Raw genomic sequence first — 17153 nt, forward strand, 5'->3', positions numbered from 1 at the left:
CAGTTCAAGGTCACCAATCTACTTATCCTTCAGCTGGCAGAAGTCCTTCTCCACTTGTAGGCTCTTCTCCAAGGTTACCACATGCTCCTTGTGATTCTTAGCCTCGACAGTGAGGATGGCAACCTTGTTCTTAAACGTCTCATTTTCAGCAGATAAAGACTTGACCAGAGGCTCAGACGTGGCCACATTCTTTTCTGAATCCAAGAGTTTCCCAGAAATGAATAGGGACTCCCCCAAAGCCTACAAAGGAATTTTCTCTCAGCAAAAGAAAAATAAAAGAAAAAAGAAGAAGCAGAAGCAGAGATGACTAACAACACATACCTGGACAAGCTTTTGGATGTGAGATGACATCACCTCACCAGATGACTTCGCCATCAGAGGTTTCAAATCGTCCATAGAAAGTGCCTCGTAGGCCTTCAAAGCTACTACGTTAGCATCATCCCAAAAGTTAGGAAGGAAGGATTTACCACTAGCCTTTTTCTTCTTCTTAATCCACTCCCCACCAGAGGCAATCATCTCCAATGACGAAGTAGGAGAAACAGGACGCTTAACAGGAGAGTGAGCAGAAGGAACTGACGTCTTGGAATCTTTCTTAGAAACATCACCAGTCTTCTTCTTAGACAAAAGACCACTGACGGTTCCACCCTTAGCCTTCTTTTCTTAAAACTCAGCTAACTCTTGCTTGCTAAACCTAGTTGTCATTCCTGAAAAGGACGAAGAAAAGGTTAAAAAAAAAAAAACAAAACAACAAAAGAAAAAGGGGGCGTTTACTCTTTTTCACAACTTCCAAGTCCTTCCAAACCTTAGTAGGCGGTTCCGGACCCAAAAAATGAAGAAATAAAGATTGAGGAGAGATGAGCTCATCAAAATCCTTGATAGTCTCCAAGTATTCCCTTACTTTTTCCACACGTAAGTAATACCTCTTCTTTAGACAAGGACGCTGGGCAACTGCAAAACAAGAAAACGAGTAAGTTACCTATCACCGTCACTCCTAGAAAAAAAAAGAAATAGTTGAAAAGATGAGGAAGACGCACTAGACACGAAAACTCCTCAACTACGAAAAAACTTGGGGGCTGCGTCCAAGTCCTCACCAGGGACGAACTCCTAACCATTTCCAAAGGAAAAAAAGAAATTTGGCTTCCAATTTCGAAGAGATGATGGATAATCAAGGATTAACCTAGAAGCCCTATCCCATGACTTAAAATCATAATAGCCAGGGTCCTTAGACTTCCTTAAACGATAAAAATGGAGGAATGCATCCCTCTTAATGACATCACCCTCATTGGCAGATATCCATACCACCATGCAAGAAACAAGGATTCACCAAGAGTTAGGCACCAACTGCACCGGAGCAAGATGCAAATAGGAAAAAAGTTCCCTAACAAAAGGACAAATAGGGCAACCAAGGCCACTGGTAAAATCGGCCTCGTAGAAACAAACCTCATAAGCATATAAGTGACAAGCTCTTTCTTCATCTAATTTTTACAGAATCAGGGAACCGAAATCTATCCCTAATCCATTTCTAGTCCTTTTCGGAAAGAGAACACGAGATGTTCCAAGCCTTATAGGGGGTAGAAACAAAAGTGGCCTTCGAGACCACACGGTCATCAGACAAGGATAACCCCGTCTCTAAGTCACTTGACCTTACCTCGAACATCATCAACAATCTAGCTACATCAGCAGAATGGGAAACTAAAGGAAACAAGGAAGAAAGAACAGAAGTATACGGACAATCCTTTCCTACAAAAGAACTGACCCCTTCAAGACACTCCCCTTCTACGAACTCAAGTAAACTACTTAAATGAGCAAAAAAGAAAGCTATAGAGGGACAATCCGCTCTAACAACGGAATTCTACCATGGAAGAATTATAAAAGAAGAAGAAGCACGAAGGACTCACCAAGAAACACAGAATAGAGAAAGAAGGCTCGGAGGAGAAACATACCCTAGAATGGAGAACTGAATAAGGAAAAACACAGAAGAAAGGAAAGAGGAGGGAACAACGCAAAACAAGTGGCCAAAACTCACATGGGAAAACCAAGACATGTTCACACGTCCAACACATCCTAGCCGTACACGTGGCACTCAACGACCTAGACATCAAACTATCATAAATGCGCAGCACACGAAATTCGAAGTGTCAGACGAATTTGTTCTTATGAGATAACGAACAAGGGGGCAACTGATGAACTAGAAATTTATGGTCGTCATTATACAAAGGTCGTCATTCACCTAGAGAAGACGTTATGCATTTATTACGATCATTGATGACAAAACGTAACTGACGGACCAATGGTCACATAATGAGCTGTAGCCTTCAGACAAAGATTCTGTAACGCACTAGCCGTTGAGTATAAATGTAGCACATCATTGCCCATTAATGAGGCATACAATTATAAAAGAGAAGATAACAGAAGCCAAAGGTACACATAAATACTTTACGAAATCACTCTCAACTCATTTTTCTCTACGAATCTTTCTCCCTTACTGACTTAAGTATCGGAGGCGGTTTGGCTGATGCCACACTGGTGTGTTACTCTTCCCTTCAGTTCATTTTGCAGGATTCTTGCCTACGGAGATGACCCTATTCACAGCATCATCCATTTGCTACGACAAGAAGTTCAACTGTTGATTTTTTGCATTATTAAGTCATATAAAAAAAATTATATATATATATATATATATTCATAAAACTGATTAGAAATTTAAATACCAATCATACTATAATTTATAAAATAAAAAATAAATAAAAAAACGATATGGCCATTATTAAAAATATATATATAACAAAGAATAAATCTCAAAACTCATATAGTGTAGAAGAAAGCAATAAACTTGAAATTCTAAGACAAGTGCTTTCTTGAAAAATAGAATAGAAGATTAAACATAATAAGAACAATGTTTAAAAAAAATATTATGATTGATAAGAGAGAGAGAGAGAGAGAGAGAGAGAGAGAGGGAGAAGAAAGCGCAGTCTTGCACGTTCACTTCATCAAGGAGATGATGCATCACACGAACAAAAAATGGATTAATGGTCAATTTTTTTTTTAAGATGGCAAGACTTTGTTTTGGCTAGATTGAGATGAGATTTCTTGAGTTGAGTTGAGAAGATAGGAAAGAAGTGAAATTTTGTTGAGAAGCGGGTTGTGAATTGCACTATTTGGAGAGTGAGTTATTTTGTCCATTAGATTGGTTATAGATCTTTTGGACAATTGAGAGAGTCAACTTTTTTTTAAGGACTTTAGGCTATTATCTACTGGACCAACTATGAGAAGGTTAAAAAATTTAAGGGGCCATGAGCAGCGTAGCTCCGCCCCAGCATTTATTAACATCTATAAAATTACAGGAATCACAATGTGTGATGCAACGTCTTTTTACTAAACTTAATCACAATATTATAGATGGAAAAGGATGAAATGACCAATTTGACAACAATATGAAAGTTTAAGGACTAAAATATCAAAAATAAATTTTATGGACACTGTGAGAGGGTTTTTTGTCTCAGCCCCCAATTAGCAGGTATTGTCCCATTTGGCTCATGCCTTACGGATTTGTTCAATCCCACATTGGGGAGAGATGCCTCCCACATGTGCCTTATAAGCTTGAGCCCAAGACACATATGTACCACTACTACACATGGAAACAAGTAATTTCGACAAATGGAATATACCATAACCATACTATATGATCTCATCCAAAATCTAAAAAACATGCTTTTGGTCAAAGTATATTGGGCCAAGGCAACTTAAAGGGATGTAGATACCATAGCATGGATATGGCATACGTTGGAGAAGTATTTGCATCTCATATGAAACATGTGCAACAGAAGACAAACAAGATTTACTTCTATGATGCTAGAACACATGCACTTTCGAATTTTCATATTAAGGTTTAAAGAATCATACCTTTGGGGCATCTACTTTGAAAAACCTTACCAAGAACACTTGAAACTTTCAAGCAAAACTAAAATCTTAGCAACTTGATCTTGGAATCTCCTTGATCTTCACCTCAATAACCACATAATTTCCCGAGAGAATGGGATCTCCTTATTGAGAACTCTAACTCTAGCTATGTATACGTGGGTGTTGACCTTTAAGTTTAACAATTGCATATTCTGTAACGCCCATAAAGCACAAGAAATGCTCCTTTAGTGCCCTCAGGGCTCACTATTCCTTCAATCTTTCCACCTCTACTGAAAAGGACCCAGAGACGGGTAATTAGCATGAGTCATTAACTCATCAATGATTAACTCCTACTACAAACTTTGATGGGGGACAGATCAGATCTACAGCTTCTGCAGAACCAAACAATGGAAATATATGGAAAATAAGAACAACAATATGACTTAACTCTGATCTATGGTTTTTCAAGCCATGATCAAGACAAAGAGAAGAGATAGAAAAGTGCTACAGCAACTCTTGATGAAAACTTATAGGTTTCATTATAATAATCAATTTGATAATAACATAAGCTCCCTTTCCTAAGGTCCTCTTACACCCTTTTATAATAGAACCTCACCTAATCAAATTAGGAAACATAATAAAAATAGAGATAAACTAGGAAAGAAAATAAATCTAAATCCTAATTCAAATACAAATAAAACTCCTAAGTCAACTAAATTACTAATAAGCGATAAATATAAAAGCAAATCAATTAGGGATGTGATTTGCTATGAAGCACGGGTGCGTTTCGGGACTCGGGTGCGGGTGCGGGTGCGGGACTCGGCAATTTTTGAAAAAGTAGGGTGCGGGTGCGGCGGGACTCGGCGATTAAAAAATTATTAAAAATATTTTTATTTATATTTTCTATATATTTTTACTATTAAAATATTCTTAAAAAACACATTAATATACTTGATTCATAAAACAAAGAAAGAAGAAGGCAAAAAACACATCTGAGGTCAGAATTTCGGCTGCTCCGGCGAGTTTTAAGGCCAATTTCGGCCGATTTTCGGCCTGTTTCGGCCGTATCGGTCGCCGGCCGATACGACCCGATATGGCCGATACGGCCCGATTCTGGCCGAAATCAACCCGATTCCCGATTCGGCGCAAATCGAGCCGCGTCGGAGCGAATCCAGCCGATTCGGCTCGAATCCGAGAAAAAAAAAAAAAAAAAAAAAAAAAAAAAAAAAACTCAGACGCGGCCGGACTCGCGGTCAACCGCGTCGGACTCGGGTGCGCCACCCTCCCAGCTGCGTCCGTGCTTTCTAGGTGATTTGCTACTTTCCAACTTCTACGCATAATTTTCTGCTAAAGATAGACATCATCATTGATCTAGGTTTGCTACAAACTTCTAGATAATTCTACCGAACATGCTAGAATATCTTCCACGGAACTTGTGCATGATTGGCACATTAACCTTAAATAAGGAATGTAATCTTCTGGATATGCTGGCCTCCTACTATTTCTCCCTAATGCCTGTCGTGAAATGCCAACAATCCCTTGGTTCTTGTTAAGTGCCAAATCTTGAATGTTGCTGCCGTAGAATGTGTCTTCCTCGTTAGATGTCCCTACATCAAACTCCCTAGGTTGGAAAGAACTTGTCCTCAAGTTCGAACAGTACTTGCCTCGATCTCTAGGATGTCTAATCAGTCCCTTCCATCCAACTATTCTTAGTAATGCAAGACAAAGTATAACACTACTAATCAATCTTTTTTTACTCATGGTGACACATGGCTATGCAGATTCTTGCTAGGGGCTTGTTCCATTTTGATTGAACAAATGAAGTCAATACTGTGAACAAGTCATCATATTCATCAGTGGATGCTACCACCCTGCTTCCGTAAACTTGTTAGAGCTTCATCTTCTTAAGTAATGAACCCATTCGAAATAATTTTCACTCTATGAATCTTTCCTAGATTGGGTCATGGGAACATAACCACCCTTTGACCACTAATCTATCAATATAAGAAGAATTTACTGGTGTAGCCTCTTCTATGATAGAAACTTTAAAATCAACTCCATAATAATTTCTCAGTAAAAATCATCATACCTTATGCTACCAGATCTTATGAGGAATTGATCAATGCCAATGAAATCAATGGGACCCAACTTTTGATTTAAGCAAACATTTTCCAAGACTAAATCAGGCACTGGATTTTGATTGCTAACCTTATGGGTTATGGGCTCACCTTGTATTATAATGGCTCCCTATTGATCTTCTGCAACTCATTCATCCATGATCAATTCGCAATCCTCATTAGGGTACTCATCAAATTTCGATGGAGCATTGAAGTCTACTTATGCTTCATTATCATACTCATAAAAAGAATCTTCACTCCAGGCTTCAAGAGTTATACCACTCTCGTCCTCATATTCTGCTGCGCTAGGCATGTAGCAAATGAGACAAGATCGTCTTTGGCAAAACTCATTGTTCTTTTGCTGCTCATTGAGTGATACTTTAGCCAAATTAATATACCTACCATTTGGACAATCACAAGCGATGTGACCATATCCTAGCCATTTGTTGCATCTCAAAAATCTCTCACCCTTCACTTGGTGCGAAGTAAGTTTTGAAACTTGTAGATGATTGCTTGAATATTGAGGTTTACATGATTATATATCTTTGTGGCTGATAGTGTTATTATGGTGGAACTTGTTGCTGCATCGCCCACTTCAAAATCTTGTTCTACCGCAAGCAACTTACATTCCTCACTTTCTTCACTTTTTTGTAGATTCAACACCATATCCATTACTACTAGTGTAAATCCCAAAACATTGTCTTTGTTTCTTCTAAACCTTTACAACAAGTTTGTAGACTTCATTGTAATCACTGAATGGTTGTAATGTCGCCACATCTTGGATGTCTCTCCGCAAGCCACCCAAATATCAAGCCACAGTCTATTCCTCTGCTTCCATCAACGCACATCACATGGTCAGAAGATCAAACTCCTCTATGAATTCATCTACAACCTTGTCTCAAATTATATAGCCGCATATATGCATCTTGGAGGTAATTCTCAGGCAAGAACGTCCTTTTAAGCTCTTTCTTCATCTTCTCCCAAGTCACAATTTTTGCTTTCCTATACGCTCTCGACGAACCTTCAGTTGCTCCCACCAAGCCGAAGCAAACCTTGGTACAACAACCTTCACCTTCCTCCCATTTGAGACTTCCTTAAAATCGAAAACATGTTCCACCGTATTCAACCAGTCGATGAACTCATCTAGCTAAATCTTCCCTTCGAACTCTGAAATGTCCTTCAAATCAACATCACATGGTTGTTGATTTTGTCGAGCCTCTCCATGAACTCCCCATCACCCGGCTCACTCGTAGGAGTACGAAAATGAAAAGGGTTGACATCCTCAAAATCAAGATTTTCATCATCACGATTCTGAGTCTCATAGCGTGTTCCATGTGGAAACCACCTCTACCATGTCTGTTGTTCACCATGGTTGTTGTTGTGAACTGGCTTGATGGAACTAGGAAAGCAAAATACAAAATACTAAAGGCAAATCAATTAGGGATGTGATTTTCTACTTTCCAACTTCTACGCATGATCTTTTGCTGAAGATAGACATCATCATTGATTAGATAATTCTGTTGAACATGCTAGAATATCTTCCGCAGAACCTGTGCATGATTGACACATTATCCTCAAATAAGGAATGTAATCTTCTGGATATGCTGACCCTTTTATTATTTCTCCCTAAATCCTGCCGTGGAATGCCAACAATCCCTTGGTTCTTGCTAAGTGCCAAATCTTGAATGTTGCTGCTGCAAAATGTGTCTTCCTCGTCAGATGTCCCTACATCAAACTTGATAATTGTATCCAGGAGCTAGGCAATTGAGTACTCGTGCCTTTGTGGCCACCTTTGCTTCCTCCATCCTTGCTTAATGAGTTGCCTCATTTCCTCTCAACTACCTAAGTGAGGACAAAGAATCTTGTACAATAGGCCCTACCTTTTTATAAATCGTTTAATATATCAATACGACTTGCTAGTCATTCTACATTAAAGCCTATAACTTTAAGTGTCACCTAGTATGGAAGGGAATTTGTGAAGTGATAGAGCCGCATAGCCTTCAATATATCGAGACTACAAACAGACAACGATGCCCCCATTGTAAATGTTTCCTAGTTCCAATAGGGAATTTGTCGAGAGATAGGGCCACATAGCCTTCAATATCCCGAGACTACAAATGGACAAATGATGTCCCCTATTTATCTTAACACTTAAGCTTGAAAGCGTACAAATGACATCTTGGTACCTACTATTAAGACTAACTGGCTTTACAAAGTATGAAGACAAACTTGCATCAAATGCATGTTGAAGGTATCTTGAGCGATAGTGATAAAACTTCTTCCTCTATATCTTAAGCCTCAAGGAAATAATCGTCTTCGCTTACAAAGGCCATCACTCCAAAATGGCATAGGCCAACAGCCATTCAATCAAGACTATGCATGTATCCAACACAATATCAAGTTCCCCAAGGACAGTTGTGATTTAGCTATGCCTCTGATACATCCAACAAAGAAGAACGGATACATGTTGATATATTATGACTTGCACAGATAGGACATCAACGGTTGAGATTAAAAGTTGCAAAAGTCACTTTTAATCTCAACCCTTGAATAAATTTTTTTTTAACTCTCAATTTTTTACCATTTCACTTTTACACTTTATTTTCTCACCTCTCTCTCACACACTATGGTTTGCACAATGCAATAGCTATTTGCTATTGCACCGAATCTCAATCCAGTCATTTTCTGACACCTTCTCATGCATTTAAATCACCTAAAGGCTTATTAATTAAAGTCAACATCTTTACCGTCTTTAAAGGCAACAATTGTCCCTCTCCCGTTACTCTCTTAAATGCCATGTCCTTATATAAAGGCTTTTTTACTTGAGTCCAAATCTTCTGTCCCACTTTTCCTGCTCCACTCTATACTCCACCAATAAAAACATGCAACATGTTCACCTAATTAATTAAATACTATTATTAATTAATAACGGTAGTATTAATAAATCAATAATAATAGTATTTAATTAATTAGGTGAACACGTGACATGTTTTTATTGGTGGAGTATAGAGTGGAGCAGGAAAAGTGGAACAGAAGATTTGGACTCTTCTTACTTGGGGACACTCATAAGCAAGCACACTATTTCAAAATGACCAAAGAAGAGAGGTGATTAAAAGATTATTCATAAGAAGAAATTCCTAATGACCTTGGACGTTGTTAACACACCTCCCAAAGTTAAGGGGCTAAATGTACACAATGGTAAAATAATGGGTCAATCCACCATTACCACATGTCTAAGGTATAGAAAAATAATGAGTGGAGAAAGATAAATGATTAGTCAAGAACCACTACAATTGCAACAACAAATTTTAGACATATGTTACAAGTTTTGGCCATATTACAGCACATTAAGGACCAACTTGTCAAAGCAACGTCACTACATGTAATATATGTACAAGCACACATGCAAGGAAGCATAAAATGCATATTTTGTCAAGACTCTACTATGTCCTTTTTGAATGGGAATGTGACACCTTACCCAATAGGAAAGTAACACATGTCTACCTCCATCAAATTAAAGAACAAAGGACTCAAGAAAGAGGAATGAATCAATTAGAAGATCTCTCTCTCTCTCTCTAGAGGAGCCATCTTCAGTATTTCCTTCCTGACTTGTGAAAAAGCGGGGATCGTACTGACGATTTTCAAATTCGAGGCTCCTGATCCTTTCCTCTAAAGTTCTTCTGGCAGCATCAGCAGTTTCCATTCAATGTGCTTGAAAATTCATCAAAATCAGGTGTTAACTTCACCATCAAGCACAGTTCAAGCAAGAGATGTTCAGAAAGTAACATGGCATACCCAATTCAAATCATTGAGCACATATTGGGAGGACTGAGTGCGAGCCAATGATTGCAAGACTCCAATCATCTGCATGCTTTCTTCCATAAGATCCACATCAACCTAAAGCAACTCTACCAGATTAAGAGCCATTAATTCAATTAAGAAGAAAATAAGGACAAAGAACTGAACATTCAAGAACATACCAGATCGGGCCAAGGAACATTTGGTACGTGCTCGGGCCTAGTCAAAGGCATAGAACTATACGCTCCATTAGGATTCATCACATCATACTGCCATGCCGGAAAATGAGGATAAGTCTCTGTGAAAGAACTAAAAGAGCTACCAGCATAGTGAGAAAAGGGAATCTCTTCCTCTTCCTCTCCTTCAGAAGATAGAGGCTGAAAGTCCAACATGCAAATATTGTTACCAAGCAAAAATATGGAAAAGGAATTTGCAGAACAGAAGTTTGATCTTAGAAGGGAAGAGAAATACCATTCTGCCAACCAAGTAACCTTGCAAATGATCCAGGACAAAGTCAGAATAATTTCTTTCTACTCCTGCAAAAATGTAGCCATCACGGGCCCGAGCAATCTCTTCATTAGGCAGAAAGTCAGCCAACCGAATAGTGTGACAATGAGGAGTTTGAGTTGTGGTAGGAGGATACACATGTTCAACTTGGCACAACACTCGATTACCAAGATACCAGTACCTTCCATGCCCACATTCAAACAATACTTGGTGGCCATTTAATTCTAGAGCCCGCTCACACTCAGCATACCCCTCACATCTAGCCTAAGGATTTAAGTTCATCTAAAAAATCACAAAAAGGAACTCAGAAAGAGAAGAGACTGAATCATAACCAAGTGCCAAAGATTTGAAAAGGAAAAAGAAGAAAGAACTCATATCATCAATTGTCAGGTTGTCAATCACCAAGCGCCAAATCTCCAAAGGACGCTCGGAGGATATAAACAAACGATATTTAGGCAACCAATGGAGAAATCTAGGAAAAATGCTAGCAACTTCCTCCCGAATTTCAAGACCAACTCCAAAATACTCATACATCCAGACCTGAAAAATTCACAACACCATTACCACATAGCCAAAATAATTTTCCCACAGCTGACACATAGCCAAAATAAATACCAAACCTCACCTACCAAACAAATGGAGCCCCACCCAAGTTTGAAAGGCTGCGCCTAGAGAGTTGGGTCATGAAATGTATCAGAGTAGCATAGGCCATGACGCCCCAGTCATAATTCCGGATTTGTTCAATTTTTCTCAAGCTCCCCAAGTAGCGTAGATTCATTGTACTACCTAAATCCGAACATAGAAAGGTCCCAATAAAAAGAAGCATGAACATGCGGGCACCCTTTGCCACAGTCTCACATTGGGGAATATTCTCACATAGCCAAGACAAGGGGATATTGTTACTCCTCATTCTAGAAGACACTACACCTAGAAGTTTTTTTAGCTCAGTGGAAGTAAAGGAATCATTGACAAGAATTCTCTTACCACCCAACCTTAGACCAATGATAACAGAGAAGTCATAAGGTGTCAACATTACCTCCCCAATGCTTGGAAAATGGAAGATACAGGTAGTGTCCCAGAAGCGCTCTGCCAAGGCAAGAAGTAACTGAAGATCTTTGTACTCATATGTCTCATGATTTAACAAAGCTTCAAAGAAAGTACCGAAGCCTGCTTCGTTGATGATATTTTTGATGCTAGGAGACAATGGTGCCCATGCACTTTTCAACATTTGGAGACTGCCTCAACTCATGAGACTCTGCAACAGAAAAGTTCAGCTCATCAATTTTCATGACCAAGACCCACATGACCAAAAAATTTCATACCCAAAAAAATATTCTTACAACCAATGCCCCACTACCATAAAAGAAAATCAATGCCCCACAAAAATGTCACCACTGCCAGATTTTACCACAATCAAAATTTTTGACATATCTATACACAACTACCAAAATTTTTCCATAGCCATGCAAAAAAGAAAAAATTCCCACATGACCAAGATAAAAATTCCCACAAGCTCATGCACAAATAAGTTCTCACATAGCCAAAATCATAACCATACAAATTTTCCAAGAATCTACATCACATACCCAACAAAATTTTTCACAAGTCAAAATTTCATACCCACAAAATTTGCCCATCTCCATAAATATATCCATGCACATACCCACAAAATTTTGCCATGTCCATAAAACAAAGTTTACATATACCAATAAACTTTTCCCACAATACACCATGAACATATTCATATAAGTCTAACCCAAATTTTTCACAAAGCCAATACTTCCAAAGTCCAAACCAAAATTTATCCAACAACATCACAATCTACCTACATTGTCAAAATTCCAAGAGCCACCAACATTGTCCAAATTGCACCATTACCATAAAAAAAATAATAAATAAATAAAAAAGACACTACAAGAATGCTACAAAGCCAACATTTCCAAACATGATCAATCCCACAATGCATCCAAAATTTCAAAATAACCAAATGACAAATATCTCACCATGGAACTTTCAATGAAACATGCAACAATATTTTTCCAAGCAAAGAAATGAAAGAAAAACTCACCTTGGACACATGACAATATGGAGCATGGGTCCTAGGATCTTGAAAAAGTCCATCATCATCATGCCACTCAAATGTTGGATCATATTTCTTACCATGAAAAGCTAGAAAAGAAGATCCCTTGGAGGAAGAAGCCATTTTGATGCAAAGAAAATGGGTTTCACCAAAATGGGTGTGGGATGAAAATGCTCAAAACACAAAGATCTAAAGAAATATTGATGGAGATGGATGAGGCAGAGTTAAGAAACTTAGAAAAGTGTTTTTTGTAAGAAGAAATGATGAAATAAAGAAAAAAAATCAAGGGAAGAAGAAGGTGAATAGTGCCAATGGAGGAAGAAAAAGTTGATGGAAGATGAAGCACAAATGAAAAGAGAGAGACAAGGAAGTGGGGGGGCCAAAATTTCGGCCCCCAAACACTTAAACTCAGCCAAAGTTGAGTCAACCCCAAAAAAAAAAAAAAAAAAAATCTTTTTCAAAGTTTCAAGTATCTTTCAAAATCCAAATTTTCAATTCAAAAATTTTCATTTCCAAGCTTTCAATTGCACATTCTCAATGCCCAAATTTTAAACTCAAATCTTCAGTTTTCAAAAATTCAAACTTTAGATTTCAGGATCAAAATCCCAAGCCTTAATTTTCAAAATTCTAAGGCTCAAAATTTCAGATTTTAGGTTCTAGATTTCAAGTAAAAATTTGTAGGTTCCAAAGTCTCAAAATTTGAAATAAATATTTCAAAAATTAAATGTTTCTCAAAAGAAAAATCTTTTGCCAATTAAACTTTTCTTGATAAAATTCAAATCAAGAGTGAGCAAATGAAAATCACACATCTCAAAAACGATGGGACCACTAAGCACCCATCAGTTAAAGTCTAATTCTGAATCTTGACTTTTTGCAGGCGACATTTCAACTCCAGATCGAAGTAGGGGAGGACCTTTGTTCATCATCCCAACATTCCAGATCGAAGTGGAGGAGGACCTTTGATCGACATCAATAACTCCAGATTATCAAAGTAGAAAAGGACTCTTGATCATCATCTCAACATTCCAGATTGAAGTAGAGGAGGACCTTTGATCGACATCAATAATTCTAGATTATCAAAGTAGAAGAGGACCTTTGATCATAATCTCAACATTCTAGATCGAAGTAGAGGAGGCCCTTTGATTGACATCAATAATTCCAGATTATCAAAGTAGAAGAGGACCTTTGATCATCATTCTAGCAATTCCAGATCAAAGTAGAAGAAGACCTTTGATCGTCATCCCATTCCAGATCAAAGTAGAAAAGGACCTTTGATTGTCATTCTATTCCAGATCGAAGTAGAAGAGGACCTTTGATCAACATTACTATTCCAGGTTATCAAAGTAGAAGAGGATCTTTGATCGCCATTCTCATTCCAGATTATCAAAATAGAAATGGACCTTTGATCGTCATCCCATTCCAGATCGAAGTAGAAGAAGATCTTTAATCGTCATTCCAACAATTCTAGATCAAAGTAGAAGAAGATCTTTGATCGTCATCCCAGATAATTCCATTTTCAAGATTATGATTGGAAAGTTTCCAGGTCACCCCACTTGTCAAGAATTATTTCCAGAATCATCAATTACCAACTAGGTCTAGTATTTTCATTATTTTTTGTCAAAAGATAAGGCTAGTTCTATGTTCCAAGATTTTAGGGTCGAGGGCTAGGTAATCTTTGAAAATTCAACCTAAATTAAATCATGGCTGCTAAAATCAGTGTCTTTATTTTACATTAACATTTGCATTTCAAGCTCTGCCAATGAGGGGCATTCTGTAGACATTCAATTTTGCACCCATAATTTAATCAGGGAGGATGACTTGAATGACCACTCATGTACTTCAAAAATCATGATTGCATTACATGCATCAATTTGTTCTTGCATTACATACATCAATTTTTTCTTGCATTACATGCATTAATTCATAGAAATTATCTTGAGATTCTAACGGTCACGACAGTGTTTCCGGTTTCCAAATCAAACCATCAGATCGAAAGATATCACATGATCAAGCTTGCACGATCAGCATGCATTGTGTCTAGGTAAGGATGACCACACATGATTAGTTTAAATTAATTCTGACTAGTTAAACTATTAAAATTAATTAAATAATTCTGTGATTGGTTGATAATTAGTGTTTAAAATAGGGATGCACGCATAGGAATAAAAGAGATGATTGGATAACATTAAAATTGTGGATAATCTGAACTTTATCAAAATTTATTTGAAGGTATTTATCTACAGGATAATTGTTCTTAAATAGTCTGAATTATCCAAAAAAGAGGTGAAAAATCATAAATGGAGGATGAAAACGTGTCTAGGTACAAGGATCGGCCAAAAAACCCTAGAAGAGGAGTCCAAACGGCACCCGAACGCGAAAGAACGTTCGGAGTCCAAAGGCCAATTTAGCACTTTTGGAGTGCCGAACGGCACTCTAAAAGGGCCGAATTTTCCTTGGTTGGGCTTTGGCCCAACGGCCTTCGGGTGACCATAAGACACACCTTTTTCGATATTTTTGCAAAAAGATGCGTCCGAATTCAAACCCTAATCGTCTGTACCTATTTTTTAGAGGAACAAAGTTTCTCTCCAAACTAGTTTGGAGAGAAACTCTTCAAACTTCTTATATATTTCTTTTTTGAGTATGAATTTTGAAAATCCAACCGTTGAATTTCATGTTCCTTATGTTCTTAATATGTATATCAAATTTCGTTCAAATCGGATATTATTTACTATTTGATCAATTAACTTATTTTTTATATACAACTTTAGATTACAAAAACTTGAAATTATAACATTTATTTGATAATATAGCAATTGATCTTTGATTTTCTTGAAATTTTGTAAGCATTAAGGATGTAATAAGAATATTCAATCTAACGGTTAGATTTTCAAAATTCACACTCAATATAAATATATATGATGAGTTTGTAGGGTTTCTCTCCAAACTAGTTTGGAGAGAAACTTTGTTCTTTTTAGAGCCCTCTGATCATTATAAATAGAGACTGAACTTCATAATTCAACACATTTTTTCTATGCTCTAGGAGGCATACGTTTTAGGCTTTCAAATTGCCCATATTTTCTGATCCCTTCTTTGAGTGTCTCTGCTTAAATTATGGTTTTTAGGTTTCAAAGAGAATTGCATAAATTTCTTTGAACCCTAAAACATCCTCTCAAGAACAAAGAGTGCTCATGCAAGAGGTTGTTTCTTAACCCTTTTTCTTATTTTGTGATGACATCTTTTTCTTTTTCAAATGTCCATAACATGAATTGTAAATTTTTATTTTGTTTACAGCATGATTTTTTTTTTATGTGATTGTTATAATCTCTTTCTTGAATGTCAATAATCTGCATGTGAATGACTTTTTTTATTAAAATAAAACAAATCTACATTTATCTTAGATGTAGATCTGGATTTTTCTCAACATAAAAACAGATCTGCATCATTTCTAGATGTACATCTGGATTTTTCTCAACATAAAAACAGATCTGCATCTTTTCTAGATGTAGATCTAAATTTTTCTCAACATATCTACATCTTTTCTAGATGTAGATTTGAAATTTTCTCAATATAAAAATAGATCTGCATTTTTGTTAGATGTAGATCTAAAATTTTCTCAATACAAAAACAGATATACATCTTTCTTAGATATAGATCTGAATTTTTCTCAAACAAAAAAAAGATTTGCATCTTTATGAGATGCAGATCTAAATTTTTCTCAAATCAAAACTGATTTGTATCTTTCTTAAGATACAAATATGATTTTTTTAATACATGCAAGTGGTTGAAATAAAAAAAGAGATCATGTACTACTAGGTTTGTGTTTGTTTTAATTCATGATTGCATAAATTCATATTGTTAGTGAAACTCTCTTCTTAAAAAAATCTTTTTCATTCTTTTTTAACAATAAAAACAAATCTAATTTTTCTGTCATTAAAAATCATTTTTTTTATCATCACAATACAGATCTGGATTTTTATCTCCAAAAACCACTTTTTTCTCCACATACCACAAAACAAATCTAGTATTTTGACAAATCAAAATCCATTTTTTTTACCAATCAAAACAAATCTGATTATTTTCAAAAGAAGAGACTTCATTCATAAATAAATTTGTGTGATGTAATTTTAGTATCGCATGTTCAACATATCATTCATGACATGCATAAAAAAGTACATTGGTCACAAGAGTCTAGAAGACTAGACTTTGTCTGGGCGGAATGGGTGCCTAACACATTTTCATTCCATAACATAGCTTCTGGATTTAGGTCTTTGACGAAGTAGATCTAGCCTTGTCTTTATTTGTTTTGGGTAGAATGTAACTAGGACAAATATGTAATATTCAATCAATGAAGAGAACAATTCAGTCATGTATTTGTATATATTTAGTTTTTCTTATTTTTTGTATAAAAAATAAGTGGGGACTCCATACCACTTACCCAAAAAGAGAGGTGCCCTAAAAAGTACCCAAATCTCTTGAGGGACGCTTTCGTCGAGGTCTCTCACACTTAGTCTAGGGTTTTTCTCAACTAACTAATCCCTTTTAATATATTTGAGACATTATGGATCAATTAATGGCCAACCCATGTGGGCTTTAGTAATAGGGCTCGAAGTGGGACCAAAGGGATATAAAAACACTATCTCCATTGAGCCTTGGGTCTCATGTTAACTCATGATAAGCCTAAAATTACCATTAGCCATAATTTAGTCCCTTATAAATTTATGATCGCACTCTAGGCTTTTATTTGACTATTA

At 36.8% G+C, this 17153-nt stretch overlaps 1 long non-coding RNA gene across 1 annotated transcript; it reads right to left on the reverse strand.

Annotated features, from left to right (window-relative positions):
• Nucleotides 1-9637: 9637 nt before the first annotated feature.
• On the reverse strand, nucleotides 9638-10135 carry LOC115955679. Its single transcript, XR_004084175.1, has 3 exons — nucleotides 9998-10135; nucleotides 9813-9914; nucleotides 9638-9728 (listed from the first exon to the last, which is right to left on the reverse strand). It is a non-coding gene; the product is annotated as an uncharacterized LOC115955679 (long non-coding RNA).
• Nucleotides 10136-17153: the final 7018 nt, after the last annotated feature.

The sequence above is a fragment of the Quercus lobata genome, chromosome 8 (genome assembly GCF_001633185.2).
Source record: "Quercus lobata isolate SW786 chromosome 8, ValleyOak3.0 Primary Assembly, whole genome shotgun sequence".
Taxonomy (NCBI): Eukaryota; Viridiplantae; Streptophyta; class Magnoliopsida; order Fagales; family Fagaceae; genus Quercus; species Quercus lobata.